Raw genomic sequence first — 14,758 nt, forward strand, 5'->3', positions numbered from 1 at the left:
GGGGAGGAGAAGGAGATGGGGGGAAAGGAGATGGGGGGAAAGGAGATGGGGGGAAAGGAGATGGGGGGAAAGGAGATGGGGGGAAAGGAGATGGGGGGGAAGGAGATGGGGGGAAGGAGATGGGGGGAAAGGAAATGGGGGGAAAGGAGATGGGGGGGAAAGGAGATGGGGGGAAAGGAGATGGGGGGAAAGGAGATGGGGGGGAAAGGAGATGGGGGGGGAAAGGAGATGGGGGGGGAGGAGAAGGAGATGGGGGGGGAGGAGAAGGAGATGGGGGGGGAGGAGAAGGAGATGGGGGGGAGGAGAAGGAGATGGGGGGGGAGGAGAAGGAGATGGGGGGGGAGGAGAAGGAGATGGGGGGGGAGGAGAAGGAGATGGGGAAGGAGATTTGGGGGGGGGGGGAAGGAGATTGAGGGGGGAGGGAGGGGGAAGGAGAAGGGGGAGGGAAGCTGAACGGGCCGGGCCCGAGACTTCGGGCAGGGCCCGTCCCCAGCACCAGATTTACAGGTAGGTGGCGTTGGGTCGGGTCGGGGGGTGGTGGGAGGTCGGTTCGGGTCGGGGGGTGGTGGGAGGTCGGTTCGGGTCGGGGGGAGGGAGGGAGAGGGAGGTCAGGTCAACGGGAGGGAGGTCAGGTCGGATCCAGTCCGGGGGTGGGGAGGGAGCAGGTGTCGGGTCCGGTCCAGGGGCGGGGGGGGGGCGCGCAGGTGTCGGGTCCCGGGGGTGGTGGGGGGGGGAGCAGGTGTCGGGTCTGGTCCGGGGGAGGGAGCGGGGGGCGGGAAGCGGGAGTCGGGTCGGGAGGAAGCAGGAGCAGGCCGTGGGAGGAGCCTTATTCACGCAGCCCCAGTGAGGCCATTGGGCCAGGGCTAGGGGGCTGCGTGCTTCGGGCCCCTCCCACACAGTTCCGGGCGCCTGGAGCTACTGCACATGCGTGCCCACTGTAGCGCGCATGTGCAGAGGTCCCGGCACTGTTTTCAGCGCCGGGACCTGGCTCCGCCCCCTACAGCTCGTGCTGCGCTGCGCCGAGGGCCAGAGGACCTGCAGGGAGGTGGAGAATACGGAGGTTTTTTTTAGGCGCACTTTGTGGCGCGAAAAACGGGCGTCCAGGTCGGGACTGCGCCGTTCTAGGTACGGCTCGAAACTTGGGCCCATATAGATTCCACATCATCCAAGCTAATGTCCTTCCTAACTATTGCATTAATCTCCTCTTTAACCAGCAATGCTACCCCACCTCCTTTTCCTTTTATTCTATCCTTCCTTGATTAATTGATTTTGTTGCCCAGCTGGAAAAATAGTAAATCAGGGCATACAGGGAAATGTCATGAAAGACTTAGTCCTACTTCAAAAAAAAGTGACATTAATGCCGCAACAAACTTCCCCAGTAAGTACTCACACCCTTCAACTGGCAACTAACTTAAGCAAGTTACTGATCAAACGTTAATAGAAAACTTAAGCCTGGGGAGGAGGAAAAATAAGCCAGGGTCCCTGTATTTGATCATTATCCAGTGACTTCTGCTGGAAAAGTGTATGGGGGAGAAATTACCCATCGCCCCAAGTGGGGGCGGTAACCGGCTCGGGTAGGAAGTCCTGCCTCGGCCGCGATAGTGCGGTTACTGCCCCTCAGAGGTAGTGGAGAGCAATCTCCCGCGCTCCACTTCTTCTTGGAACGGGTTCCAGGGCGATGCTGGGCTCTACATGGATGTTCTGCGTAGCGCTGACAGTGTTAGACTCCCCTCCCCTTCAAGGCCTGGGGGGGGGGAGGGGGTGGGGGGTGGTGTGTGTCCGCTGTTCACTTTGCCAGGCCTTTGATGGCCTCCACTAGGCCAACAGGGCAGCGAGCCGGGCTACACAATAAGAACATAAGAAATAGGAGCAGGAGTAGGCCATTTGGCCCCTCAATCCTGCTCCTCCATTTAATAAGATCATAGCTGACCTGATCATGGACTCAGCTCCACTTCCCTCCCCGCTCCCCATAACCCACAATGGCAGCCCGGACCATGCAAGGGGAGAAGAAGTCGGGCCGACCTACAAGTCGGCAAAACCGCCAAGGTGCTCCCGACCTCCCCTTTAATTTCTGCCCTGTGAGTGGACGTTGGCCCAGTTCGCGACCTGCGAGGCTGACACTGCTCGCAGCAGCCTCACGGGACACAGGGCAATATTCACCACCGAGTGCAATATTTGCTGGTTGCGTGGCAGTGCGGTCCGCTACTGGTGGTGCGCAGCGCGCCCGTGGGCAGCGCCTCTACTGACTCCCGCGGGAGCCGGTAGTCACCCCCCCCACCGCGTGAAAAGTGTTTCGCACCCCATTAGCACCTCCCGGAGGTACTAACAGGCATTGCAAAAAGGGGCAATTTCAACCCCTTTGTCTCTGCACGTTGGCAAGATCAGAATCCAGCTCAGCTAGAACCCCAGTAAAGGTTGATGCTCTAACCTACCAACAAATATGTAGCTTGATGTTAGTCCATTTTTAGCTGACTTCCTATTTTTCTTTTAAAACTTCTTAAAGATCAAACTGCAGATTTTGATATTGCAGTTTAATGAAACAATATCACAGTGAATCAGACTGTTCACCACCAAAAGAATTGCTGACTGCCCAAGCTCACAGATGGAGAATGATGGCTTGAGAGAGGGATCAGAGGACAAGTGCCACTTGTAGAACAATACCCCATCATAAATCAGCAGCTTCAGGAGAGGATGGGAGGAAATTGAAAACACCAACAAGAAAATCACCCAATAATCAATTAAATTAGGATTCTCAGCCTACAAACAACATAAAAACATAATTTCCATCCAAATGCAAAATAATTAAGAGTTTTCATTTTGAATGAGGCAACAGATTATCGAAGTATTCAGCTAAAACATACTGACACATTGTTCCTCCCAGTGCTTACGAAGCTGTTGTCATTCGAACAATTGGGCAGGAAAAATGAGTTTGGGAAGTTCCAGACAGATATGTGCGGGATGGAGGGGAAATAAAATGTTGTTCACTTGATGTTGCTAATATATTTCATGTTGCTAAAAAGTCTAAAAATTACATAGAGCAGATATTGTTTCATTAAACTGCATTGTTAAACCCTATACTTTGGTTGCGATATTGGTGGCATTACCGCCCACTGCCGTCGAGCTTTGCTGCTGTTTTCTCTCCTCGCCATTTTCCACTTGGGCTGGAGCGGGTGGGAGGGGAGCACTGCCGGGAACCGCTCGCTGACGTCCTCTGGTGGCCGAGTCGCGTAAGTGGCCTCCCGCCCGCTGAGATGCCAGCTTGGTGCAAGCGGGGGAGGGAGCACTGCGTGGAGGCTGTTCTAACCCCGACGGTAGGTATGAAGAATGGGAAAAAAAGGTTAGTGAACGTATTTTTTTGTTAAAAATTTAACAGCAACTTATCTGGGTGAGGTCCCCTGTAGGTGTTCCGGTGGTTTTTTTTGTTTCCTATGATTTTTGTTTGCAGGTCTTCCACCCTCCCTGGGCCCAACTATATCCTCGGCAGCACTTGGGCGGCAAGAGCCTTTGCCGCCCAGATTGAGAGCACCTACCCACTGCCGCCCAGATTGACGGCGTAAGCTGTTGCTTGGCCGCCGGGCGATACTGCCACTTCTTTTGGAGAAATCTTCCCGGCAAAGTACCGCCCGGTCTCTCGGCGGCCATCGGCGGCCCTTTGGGCGGTCCTTGAGTGGGCCTTGGCTTCGACCGAGTTTGGGCCCTTTGTTCTTGAAGACGTTTTAAGAGGAAAAATAGCGAATGAGCTCAAAAGAGCCTCAATCAAACCACATATCTGCTGGTAGGTTAGTGCATCAACCTCAACTGGGGTTCGAATCCAGCGCTGGAACTCCAAGCACCTTAAACATAAAAATAATGCTCACTTACACATGGTAGTAAATTTTAACCCAACCCGCTCCCAGGTGGCTATTTAAATATTGCCATCTTCTTCTTAGGCAGTCCCCCAGAGTCGAGGATGACTTGCTTCCACACTAAAATGAGTTCTAAGGAGAGTGATGAGACCAATGAGGGATCTAGTCTCTGTCACAGGTGGGGCAGATGGTGGTTGGGGGGATGGGTGGGGTGCTTGATTTGTCATACGTATTAAAATATTACAAAGAGGCTGACTTCCTCAGATTCAATCTACTTCGCAAGTTTAACCCTGGTCAGACGGATTTCCCAGACCACAGGAAACCCGGCAGCTGAAGGGAGGCGAGGCAGCTCTGGAGAGAAGGCAAGTGTCTTTACAGCACTGCTTTTGGGCCATGATGTGCAGGAGTGCTTCCCGTCTTTCCGAGGAGGCGTTAAACCGAGGTCGTGTCTGCTCTCTTAGATGGACGTAAAAGGTCCCATGCCACTATTTCGAAGAAGAGCAGGGGACTTATCCCCGGTGACCTGGGCCAATATTTATCCCTTAATCAACATCACCAAAACAAATTATCTGCTCATTATCACATCGCTGTTTGTGGGAGCTTGCTGTATGAAAATTGGCTGCTGAGTTTCCCACATTACAACAGTGATTACACTCCAAAAGTACTTCATTGGCTATAAAGCGCTTCGAGACAACATGGTCGAAAAAGGCACTATGTAAATGTGAGTCTTTCTTTCTATGACTATCCAAGATTACATTCTTGCCTTGGATCGGACCCCATCCCCCATATAAAGAGCCCCCGATCGGGAATCATACCCCCCCACCCCACCATGCTCCCAGCAGCAGCTGCAGGCTCCCTATCTGGGGCTGTGGCCTGGTCCAGAGTGTTCCCTGCCCAACTGGATGCTCAGCCTGTCAATCAGGCTGACTACCAGGTGGGGATCCAGGTGAAGAAAAATCCGCATAAAACTCTACCGCATGCGAGGATTCCAAAACTCTGTCCCCCAAGCCCCGCCCCCGCCCCTGCCCCCGCAACCCGCCCCTGTCCCGATCAGGGTCTTGGTTTCCATCGCGGAACATCTGGGATCATGATTTCCACAGCAGTATCAATGTGAATTATAAAAGTTGGAACTGAACAATTTCTGAAACCTCAGTGCACGTGCCAATTCATATTGCAGTTCAAGAAATGTTTTTAAAGTATCAAAATCCTTAATCAACTGAAGGTACCAAAGTTGATAATGCAGCCGGCAAATGAAGAGTGAAAAAAAAAGGTGTATTTGTCTTGTTGAACAGATTAAGAGCACAGTCAAAATATAGGAGCTTGACAGGTTAAAGCCAAGGCTTCCAGCCTCATTAACACATTTAAAATGCTAACCCTTCTCCTGGGTTGTGGCATGGCTGCCCATCCCTTGTCCCTTGTCTCAGTAAAACCCAGAAGTTGGCAGATTGGAGTCCGCTGCCCATCATACTTTGATTTTTTTTGTTCATTTAACCCTCCACCTGCACCTACTCCCACTCACTCACTCATGTTAAAATCTCCTCCCCTCTCCCCGTGTAAATCAAAACCTAAACTAAATACTCTTTCCATATTCTCTTCCTTCCCTCAGATTCTCAGCGTACAACACAGGCTAATTTAGTACAACTTTATAAAGCAACACAAGTACCAAGTTTAGCTTGATTAATGTGTATTTTTTTGTTAAAGAGTAGGAAAATGAGTTTTCTAAATAACCTTTGGGATAAGTGCATCACCTGGTGTAATGCAGACCAGAGAGTCTCCAGTTTGATCCCCAGTCTTGCTGAGGTAGCTGGTTTCAGCCAGGGTAGCAGTTGGGGGACGCCAGTTGGCTTTAATGACATTATCAGACTTGGCTCAATGGTAGTGCTCTCACCCGAGTGGGTCCAAGCGACACTCCAGGGACATAAGCCCATAATCTAGGCCGACACTTCAGTGCAGTAGTGAGGGAGTACTGCATTGTCAAAGAAATATTAAACTGAGATCCTGTCTGCCCTCTCAGGTGAAAGATCCCATGGAACTTCATAAAGAGCAGGGGAGTTCCCCCTGTGTCCTGCTCAATAGTTATCTCGCAAACTACACCACCAAATACAGATGATCTGGTCATTTATCTTGTTGCTTTTTGTGGGATCTTGCTGTGTGCAAAGTGGCTGCCTATTTCCTACATTACAGCAATGACTTCACTTCAAAATCACTTCATTATCTGAGAGGCCATGATTGTGACGTCATGAAAGACGCTCTATTAATGCAAATCCATTCTTTCTTTTCCATTTTTCCTTTTTAAACTTATCCTATGCTCCTTTTATACTCATCTTATTCCATGTCAGTCAGAATCTATATTAAACACTACACTCTATTGCAGTTCTCCAAATGGCCAACAATGTCACTGTTGAGCACAACATTATTCTGTATTGCACATTACCGGCCACAAACTCATTTTTATAGTTGAGGATCAAAATAGGTTTCACATTTTACACAAAATTGCAAATTGGGATATTTGAATATTACTGTATAAAAACCAGACTTTCCTGAAACTGATCTGCCTTTTTCCAGCTCTGAAATGATTGATCCATAACTTTACATAAAAATTACACCGTTTACAAAATTCCAACTGTGTTCACTTTGAAGGCTTTCCATACAAACACGTGGGCACATTCTATTAACCCATTAGATTCTGAAGTTCCCATCTCTTTTCAGATCAAGAATTGAGACGAGTGCACAAGAAATGTATATGTTATTCCAGCAGAATAACACTATCATTATTCCTGCTCTAAATTTCCTTCACTTGTTCTTTCTAAATTGCAATTATGCTGGTCTACAAACTCTTCCTCCTACCTGCATGTTCACATTGTTGAAAATTAGTCTCACTGCAAAATCTCCTATCCTAACACATTCTTTCCCGTGAGCTAAAAACTGGAATCCTTTACTTCCTCTGCCTTCCCTTACACCTATAATGTACAGGCTTTAAAAATCAACATGGTGTCATCTAATTATTTCTTGATTTACCTTATCTTCTCTCTGCAGTTTTCGCCCTTGGTGATGTCCTGCACTATCTGCCTTGGTCTTCACCATGTCTCAATTAAAAAAATGATTGGAACTCTGAAGCCTAAAAATATTATGTTTATTTCAGTCCTGAAAGAAAGAGTTAACTACTTAAAGTCTTTAGATGGACTTTTCGATTATGGATGGACGTTTTAAGCATTAGAGAATAGGTGAAAAACTGCTGTAAAATAATTAAGATGTGAAATTCCTACCTTCATTAATTTTAGCAAAAAGATCAACACAAATATTACATTAACATCGCTTTATATTCATGTCAACTTTTTGCAAGATAGAAATTTCACCCATAAGTTTTGACCTCAAACCTCACTGACTCTCCAGCCTGTTAATCATGTGAATAAGAAGCAGCATGAGAATGAAACTATATGTATGGTTTCCAGGTATTGCCCCACATCTAGTGAAAGGCTTTAACATCTCATCCCACTTTCATTGTTTGAACGCACAGATTTAAATTTCCAGCTACCACCAGGAAAATAATGTCTCCTCTCATGCTAACTTTTTCTGCTGCACAGACAGCAGCAACCAGAAATTGAGAACATAATGCAAAGGTACTCACTATTTCTAGTCAAGGATCATAACCTGAGCAATATCTTGCTTACAGATCTACCATAAAACAAGCATGTTTGTTAAATTTCTTAACTATTGTTTTTCTCTCTCTCACACTACTTCTCCATTGATAGCCTGTGTTAAACAGCAAGAACATGATATTCTTTTCATCGACAAACAAATAAAGAATCCGATCTCTTTGCGTTTCCGAAGGCTTCAGGAACCCAACTTTAAATGAGCTCCCTGAACAGAGATGGCAGACAAGAAAAGCAAGAAACAATTCAATGGGATGAAGGCACAAAGATGCATTAAAACTGGAAAGCAGCGCTATGAAGAAGCACATCTTTGTTTGGGTGTCACTGTCCCACACTCCCAGCATCGCCAGCATCAACGCAAAGTGCATTCTTTCTCTTATCCTGGTTCCAACAACTGTTAAATTCACAGACGACTAGACATGCTCACAGATGAGGGCCACAGGTAAAGGGGAAAATGCCACAAGTGGCCCCAGGCCAGATGAGAAATATCACTAGCATGTAACATGTGAAGGAAACTTAATCGGGTCAGCTTCGGTCAGTGGCAGCACTCACACCTCCAAGTTAGAAAGTTTGGGGTTTAATGCTGACTCCAGGGACATCAGCACATAATCTAAGCAGATATTACTGAGGGAGTGCTGCATTGATGGAGGTGCCATCTTTTCAATGAGAACTTAAACCAAAATCCTATCTGTATATTCAGAGGGCCGTAAAAGATGCCACAGCAATAATCAAAGAAGAGCAGATGTCCTGGCAACATTTATCTCTCAACCAATACCACAAAAGCAAATTAACTGGTCATTTGTCTGATAGTTATGCACAAATTGGCTGCTTGTTTTTGCCTATATAAAAGTGACTGCACTTCAAAATAATTCATCAGTTGTGAAGCTCTTTGGAATTTCTCGAGGATGTGAAAGGTGCTATATGAATGCAAGCTCTTTCTGCCTATTGAGCTGCAGCCATTGCACCATCAGACATCTTCCTTCAGTTGGAAGGCCAGGGTCATCGGGCTGTGAGCACCTATGTCACAAATGCCAATCTTTGATAAGACAGCTGATGGCAGAGAATTGATGAAATACTACCAGCCTTATCACAATTAATTTAGTGCACTTTAAAAAAGTGTTAAAATAGTAGGGACAGGCAAAATTCTTTTTTTTAAATTGTCAGATAACTAACTGGATTGCTCTTTGAAAGAGCCAGCGCAGACTCGATGGGCCGAATGGCCTCCTCCTGTGCTATACTATTCTATGATTCCGTAAGTCTGTATTATGGACAAGATGTTGTACTTACTTTCTAGAATATTTTTTCTGAACTTGGCAGTATATGCCAGAACACCCAGGTTGTACAAATTTGGGTAATGTATAACTTTGTGTTAATGGTCAAATCAGAACATTATATCTTTATTTTAAGATATACTAAAAACTCCTGTCTTCTCTCCCTCAAAGAGAGCATTTCTCATGCTTGAACATCAGAAAAGAGAGGTGCTATATTCTACCTGTAATTCTGTTGTATGACAGTTGGCATCAGTCACTATTTACTGCATATTGTGATGCCAGCCATCGTTTTAAGAATCAAGAAAATTAAAATGGCTACAATAAAAAGAATGACGAGACTGGTTTACTAAAGTTTACATGGTTTTGCTTTGTGGGCTGATCAATCTTGCAAATTTCAGCCCAAAAACCAGCTGAGACTCACATGTATACTGAATGGAGTTAAGAGAGATTAAAAAAAGTACTGAAATGGCTGGAAAAGTACGGCAGGTCTGACAGCATCTGAAGGAGGACAAACAGGTTCAAGTTTCAGGTGTTAGATTCTTTGGCAGAACTTTTCTAACACAGGCTCCCCGCCCAAAATGTTAAACAAACTTTCTCCTTCAGATGCTGATGGAACTGCAACATTTCACGTGTTTATATACTTTAAATAGTTTCTTTACTGACAATGTGCTGAAAGGACTCCTGAAATAGTAAAGAACCTGCCCAATATGAGGCGGTGTATATTCAGGTCAAATATTGCTATCAGCCTTGTCACCCTTTCACTTACACTCTCTCTACAGAGCTGTAGGAAAGGTCCAGAGTAAAAGTTTGATTTTAGATTAAAACTACTGAATATTACTAATAAGAAACAGCCAGTGATGAGTTTATGGATCTAATTCAATTCTTGGTGCTGGTTAATATTTATTAATTGGCTCTCCCAGTTTATGATGTCACCAGGGCCAAAGGAATTAATACAATCTAGTAATTTACTGCCAACTATCTGATATTCGGCATACAGTGTAAATCCCTCATCATCTAATACTCAATGCACACTTCGCCATCCTGCCATTGAGCTGCTCACTCACACGCTTCAACCTGTGACCTTGGTGAGCCAGTACAGTAAAACAAAAATGGAAGGTTCCTCTTTAGGGTATGGCGATGTGGGCTCAACAGTCCTGCCCTTTGTACAGTACACTCCCTGCCAGAAAGATAACATCGTCCCTGCCCAGCGAATCTCATTTGTCCCCGATCCATTCATTCCACTCTCCCACTTACGCGATTCGGGCCCTCTTAGCACCAACTTTTTTTTTTAAAGATTGACTGTATTGATTCGGAGTTTATCTGATCGATGCCCGGGGATCGCAGTATGTTATTCGCCTTCACTAACGCTGAAGCCATATATTAAATTTGGGGGAGGGGGGGGGGGGGTAAACCAAAGGACATTCTCACAACTTTGTACAATCTGAATGAGGGATTTCTCCAACACTACCTAACATTATTCTGAACTATGAAGTTACCCTATGTTGTGGCTTTAAAAAATCAGCAATGTTTTTTTAAACGAGGCCGAAGTTGGTCCAATTGGGATTAAAATAAAATTGGTGCCGGGTGCTGGGTTGGGAGTGAGCAGTCAAACTTGGGAGAGTTGCTCCTTTGGCTGGTGCTGCGAGCAGGGGCACGGATTGCGCTCGGGTGTTAGTGGCAGAGACAGGCGGAGTTCGCGATGTGTGTGTGTGTGTGAGCCGAGGCTGCCTGGGGATCGCACCCCTGCGCTGCGCTGCGCTGCGCTCCCGGCCAACTGCGCTACATCTATTGCCCAGTCTCTCGCTCTCTCTCTCCGTGCAATCCCCAAACCATCATCACCATTAGAAACAAAGCAACCCCGACCTCTCTCTCCCCCCACAAGCACCAAACCCCCGGTACAGTCTTACCTTCGGGGCCTGTGACTTACTGAAGCTCTCACCGGCCCCCCCACCACCCGCTCCCCACTCCTGACCGGGCTGGCTTGGCGATCTCGGGCGGCCAGATAGATTTGTCGGGGGGGATTGGTGAAGAAATTGAGATTTCCCCGGCGTGTCTTTGCGCAGCCACGCCGCCGCCCTGTAACACAATTTCCGTCATCTGTATCAACAACCTCCTCCACCCTTAAAAGGGCAATGTCCCTTGTCGCCCAGACCCCGGGCCACTCTCAGATCGGCGTCTTGTCATCACTTTTTCTTGAAAAGAAACGCTGCCCTCTCAACGAGGTGCAGTCCTGGCGGTTTGCATTTGTTTTGTTGCAAAATCCCACCTCGTGGGTTCATCATTTTTAACTGGAGTGGTCTGACCGAGTGGGGCCCATAAACTGTTTAAAAAAAATAATTGAGGTTGTTATTTTAAGTAGCATTCATTAAAATCAGTAATGCTGTAAGTTTTTTAAAAAGGCAAAACATCTTACATTTCCTGGCCGGTCACCATATTTTCGTAAACGGGGGAGAGAGGGGGGTGGGGGAGGTTTGTGGGGCAGAGGATCCCAGGCACTCGAGTGTCTTCCATTCCTTTCCCGGAGATCGCGAATAGCTCAGGATGGTCAATCTTTTTTTTAAACAATAAAATCACACCTTAATCACCAACTTCTGCAGAGCTGCAGACAAGTTTTACAGAACCCCGCGCATGGAAGGCAGTGCTCCATTTTTAAGTCCCGAGATATCTATCCTCCCCGCGTTCGGAACTTCACTCTTGCTAACTCACATGCTCGCATTCACCATCTTGTGTCGCACTATACTTAGTTCTGCAGATAATTTACAGGCACTGAGCCGCCAGGTGTTCTGCACAGTACGTTCAGCATCCGTGTAACATGAACATTTTCGGATCATGGGCAGCCAGTCACTAAATAAACTACTGGTTCATAACTCATCAAAGTTTGCAATCCAATGCCGGCCAGTATGACATCCTAGTCATTCATTCTGCAAAATAAATGAGAAAGCTGGTCGAAGTGCCAAGGTAAGACCGAGAAAGGTAAAGGGGTTTCCACAGCGTGAAGGTCCTGGGAAAGAATAATTTAAGAGTAGAATACTGGTAGATCCTGCCAAAATAATTGCATGCAATTTAAAATCTATCTACGTTTAACTGCTGAATATTAAAAAATGACCAGCACATTCGTTCATTAGCAGGTCACCTCCGATGGCCCACAACCTGTGTGTGATGTAACACATATCGGTAGTTATGGTTTTCTTTCTCTCACACTTGATACAAAAATGTATAAAAACCATCACTGAAACACACTTCTTACAGATTTCCATGTATAACAGAGCAGCAGTCTAAAAGTTGAAAGATGTTTCCAGATGAACGAGTTTTATAATAATTTATTTTATTTTCAGAGTTTCATAGGTGTGATTGTCATGTAAAACTTTACCCATGAGAATCACCGTTTTAAAACTGAACATCTTTATTGTAACAATTGTGTTAGAATTGCCATTCTGCTGTCATTTTACATTCATCCAGTAGTTACCATTTCAATGGTTCTCACAAATAAAATTACAGACCCACCTCTATGATTTTACGTCCATTAATTTTAATGGCATAAAAATGATGAAGAACAGCCCACAATGTCCTGATATAAGCTGCCAGCCGGTGAGACTCCCTGACATGAAGGACAGTTCTGTAATATTGTCCCTATAATGTGTCTCAGGAACCAGCTGTGGACCACTTCCCCACAGCAGTGGCTCTTAGCACATGTGACTCTGTTGTGACTCTGGGCCTTCATCCACAGCCTGCATTGGGAAATTGCTGGAAGTGGATATTTAAAATAAGACAGGAAGAGAAATAGTGGGATTGCGGACCTTGCCAAAAAGTTACTGATTAACTGGATCCCATTTCTAGGTAGCTTGCAAATTGAATTCTTAACTCTTTTCCTAAAGTAGTCAGAGCTCACATCCAGCTCTGCACCTAGTGTCTTTGGGAGCTTGGAGAAGAGCTTCCAAATTAAAATGTTTCAAGACAACAGTGGCAGTTAGTTCATTGATCAGTTAAAGTTAGATATAATTGATTAAGTCTATCCTGAGAAAAATGGATCCTAGAAAGAAGTTTTCCTCTTCAAAAGGAACTTCAAAAGCCCATCTTATCCTCATCTGATGCTCTAACATACACTTCCGCAAGGGTTGCTAGATTTTAATCAGGAGTTCATTGGTTGATTTTTCTTTTTCCTTAACCCAGGGACACTGGGGCATATTATAATACCCCTACCAACATCATGGAGATCAGGTAACTAAGTACAGAGAGGGGATTAAACCTGAGACTTTCTTGGTCTATATACTGCAGTTACCTATTGAATACATTTGCTTAGGCATTGGCAAGAGATTCCTGCTTTCTTTTTAATCTGTTAGTGCTCTTCATTTAATTAACTATCTTCTATATTGATAAAATGAATATCAAAAAGGGACAAGAAAAAGAGGGAGAGAATCACAGACTGAGAGATGAAAAATTAGAAGTGCAGAGAAATGGAGTGAAAATGAAAGAGGCTGATAGAAAATCACGAACAGCCAAACAGAAAGATTTTCCGTGCAAAAAAGATGGGGGAAAGAGGATTAGAAACAGACAGAAGGTGAGAGTCACAGAGAGAAAAGGAGATAGGAAGGTAAGTGACAATGGCAAAGAATGAGAGAAAATCACAAATAGTTCAACAAAGTGAGTCAGAGAGAGTGAGGGACAGAGAGAGATACAGAAACATTGATTAGATCCACAGAAAGTTGGAGTCACAGAGAGAGAGAAATAATCACGCAGACAAACACAACGTTAAAATGAGATTGAGAGAAACAAAAAACATTACAATCAAATAGAAATAATGAGAAAACAAAATAATTGGGAGAGTAAATTCAGAGGCAGTCAGAGAGAAAGAAAGAAGAGGAAAGTGAGAGAAAAACTCAAATAGAAGGAATCAAAGGAAAGAACAACAGGGATGAGAATCAAAGACAAAAAAAGTTAAAAGAGAAGAGAGTGAGAGAAAGCAACATAGAGAGGGAGGAAGAAAAAGGAACACAGACAGAGGGAGGGAGAGGAAGGAACACACATTGCGAGAAGGATCACAAAAGGCAAAAGACAGTTAGAATTCAAGAGAGAAATGGGAGGAGTGTGACAGAGAGAAGAGAGGCGCACACACAGTAAAAGGATCATAGACAGTCAAACATAAAGTTAGACCCAGACTCAGAGAGAACCAACAGGCGGACAGATTGACAGACAGAAACTTGTATCCCTGTTGGCCCCCCAAGTGTCATCACTGTTCCGCTGCTATGTTTCTAACACACTCAGACTTGTCACACTGTTGCTTCTAACATGTAGCGCAGGCATGTCTAATTGGGGTCAGAGTACTAAACTGGGACGTCAGGGGCAGAGCCGAGCTGAATAATTTATAGTGTTGGAGAAATGCACAATATATTCATTCTAGCTTAAAACATATCGGCTGAATTGTAACTTAAAATACTCCAAAATGAACATTTCCCATTACTTCAATTGAGTAGTGTAGTTAAAAACCTTACTGGAGGGTAAAATCTACGTAGAATCAAATTTAACACGATTACTGAAGAAGATTGGCATTGCCCTTTTAAATCCAGGATCTGACCCCTTTAAACTTCGTTTAAAATGGCCATATCCCTTTTCAAAAGGGAACTTGTCAACTTCACATCATGTCAAACAGCTCTGTTGTTGTTGTTGCTGCTGTGGTGATGGCTTTTTTTTGCAACAAAGCCACTAAAGTACTAAAAATTGAGTAGGTTGGTTTTCAGTTTACAAAATTATTGTAAAATGTATATTTATTTCCATATATTAGAAGCTTCAGGTCATCACCCTTCATGGAAGAAGAGCATCTAATTTGGTGGGACCTTAATTACCATTCAAATCAGTTTTGACATCACAACAAGACACAAATTTTATACATGCTTGACTGTTAGAATACGTACCTGTGAATACAAGCGTGATCCATGTTTAATCTGCAAACCATACTTCACCACATATATATGTATATAGGCAAAGTGACCAA

General features: G+C 45.0%; 1 protein-coding gene across 4 annotated transcripts in view; it reads right to left on the reverse strand.

The window, feature by feature from the left end:
- The window catches only part of LOC139265520 (BCL-6 corepressor-like protein 1), a 342,936-nt gene that overhangs the window by 218,669 nt on the left and 109,509 nt on the right, over positions 1-14,758 (reverse strand). The window contains exon 1 of one of the 4 annotated variants that reach the window (XM_070882542.1): positions 11,476-11,510. The exons of 2 other annotated variants lie outside the window; for them this stretch is intronic. The gene's annotated coding sequence lies outside the window, so the exon portion shown is untranslated. Of the gene's footprint in view, positions 1-10,676; positions 10,758-11,475; positions 11,511-14,758 lie in introns of those variants that run through there. One more of the 4 variants, XM_070882539.1, reaches the window with a different exon arrangement.

The sequence above is a fragment of the Pristiophorus japonicus genome, chromosome 6 (genome assembly GCF_044704955.1).
Source record: "Pristiophorus japonicus isolate sPriJap1 chromosome 6, sPriJap1.hap1, whole genome shotgun sequence".
In the NCBI taxonomy this organism is placed as follows: Eukaryota; Metazoa; Chordata; class Chondrichthyes; family Pristiophoridae; genus Pristiophorus; species Pristiophorus japonicus.